This window comes from Cyprinodon tularosa, unplaced genomic scaffold (genome assembly GCF_016077235.1).
Source record: "Cyprinodon tularosa strain WSP-4 unplaced genomic scaffold, ASM1607723v1 ctg178, whole genome shotgun sequence".
NCBI classification, from domain to species: domain Eukaryota; kingdom Metazoa; phylum Chordata; class Actinopteri; order Cyprinodontiformes; family Cyprinodontidae; genus Cyprinodon; species Cyprinodon tularosa.
The window spans coordinates 562,421-564,274 of record NW_024038597.1 but is presented as its reverse complement, the minus strand read 5'-3'; the positions used below and the strand labels follow the sequence as shown (position 1 = coordinate 564,274).

General features: G+C 46.4%; 1 long non-coding RNA gene across 1 annotated transcript; it reads right to left on the bottom strand.

Annotated features, from left to right (window-relative positions):
* Nucleotides 1-317: 317 nt before the first annotated feature.
* Nucleotides 318-969, bottom strand: LOC119781509. Its single transcript, XR_005280577.1, has 3 exons — nt 807-969; nt 458-710; nt 318-388 (listed from the first exon to the last, which is right to left on the bottom strand). It is a non-coding gene; the product is annotated as an uncharacterized LOC119781509 (long non-coding RNA).
* Between the last annotated feature and the right edge of the window lie 885 nt (nt 970-1,854).

Below are 1,854 nucleotides of genomic sequence, written 5' to 3'. Positions count from 1 at the left end.
CTCTCTCTCTCTTCAGTGTCCCTTTCAGGGCTCAGTAAAAAATAACAAATCTAAACTTTTTTGTGTGTCGTTGTCCCACAGCTAGCTGATCAGACTTAGACTAAGACAGACTTTATTGTCTTTTGTATACACAGAATGTATACAAAATGTAATTTCGTTTTTGTGTACTCAAATTTCATTTTCTCAAGACATTTTTATTTCTTAAAGTGCAGCAGTGATCAATTTAAACATGGTGATCAATTGTAAATGTCATGATCGGTTTAATGGACTAAACCCACATGCAGAACACTAACGGAGACAGAGGAAAGTTTAACAATGTTTATTAATGAATACACAAAAGATTCAAGATCTGGTTCTGGTACAGGTCCGGGACGGGTTTCAATATAATCTGGAGAGATGAGAGTTTGATTAGCCAGGCAGGTGATGGTTTGAAGAGTGAGTAGAATCTTGATTATACCTTGAGGAGGTGTTAACAGATCCGTGAGAGGAGGAACCGGTTGGATCCAGAGTCTGTGGAGGTAGCAGAGAGCTCAGCAGCAACAGCATCTAGCTTCGAGCTAGAGAGTTTCAGATCTGGGTTCTTGTTTCCTAGCTCTTTTCCAAGAGCTGATGGAGGAATCCAGACTGGGATCTTCAGGTTTGGCTTACGTGGGCAGGCAGGCAGATTTCCAGGTTATGCTCATCCAGTGCTTCGGACTTCAGTCGGGTTTCTGTGAGCAAAGAAGACAAAGGCAAGTTAGAAGGCTAGTTTCTCTCAAGAGGCAACTAGTATTTTCTAGGATTTTCAGAGGCTCAGGTTCGCTGACCAAACTAGGTCAACACTCCGGCGTCGAAGGAAGGTCTGACTGCTGCTTATGTAGGGAGGTCTTCTGATGAGCTGATGAACCCCAGGTGTGCTGAGGACTCCAGCTCAGGAAGCCCACAGCGCTCTCTGCTGGAGACAGGTGGCAGATCTGCAGATCCCAACAGTAAACCTAGGACTGAGATATGCTTTACAAGTTTTTCCAACATTAAGCTTTTTTTTTCATTTTATTCAACATTCAGCAGTCTGAGCAATGGGAAAAAACTATTTTGGAATCTGCTGGACCTTCATCGGATGGGCAGCAGGGAGAACAGTCCATGGTGGGGGGGTGAGGGGTCATTGATGATGTCACAGGCTCGGGACACGCAGCGCTGGGATGAAATGTCTTTAATGGAGGGAAGAGGAGCCCCCATGATCCTCTCTGCTGTTCTCACCTTCTTCCAGTCTGAGGCGCTGCAGCCTCCACACCACACAGTGAGACAGCTGCTCAGAACGCTCTCTATGGTGCTTCTGGAGAAGGTGGGGAGGATGGGGGGGCAGGTGGGCTCTCCTCATCCTCCACAGGAAGTCCAAGCGCTTCTGGGCCCTTTTGACCAGTGAGGTGCTGTTTACAGTCCAGCCAATAGCAGAGGGGTGTATTGAATCCCAGCTGTTCCAGTTTGCCCATCAGATGCTGTGGGATGATGGTGTTGAAACATCTATTGCAGAATTGTTGAGAGCTGTCCTTGGCCACTGCCGCAAATTGCCGCCAGTCTCTACCTGATTACCCAACAGCTTTGCTTTTACAAGCAGACCAGTATAATGTTCTGCTCCATACTTATATCAAGCAAAATATTAAACTTAATTGAACGTTTTTGGGGAGTAAAATCATCTAGAACAGAGACGGACAGGGAGGTAAGAGAGAAAGAGGGGATAAGAACCAGGCCAGAAGACCCCACCTGTTCAGCCAGGCCAACAATTCCCTCTAACGACCCCCCTTTCAGAGACATAGACAGGTATGGGACATTACAGGCTAACAAAGAAGCCAAATGACCCCCATTCCAAAGGGTTGG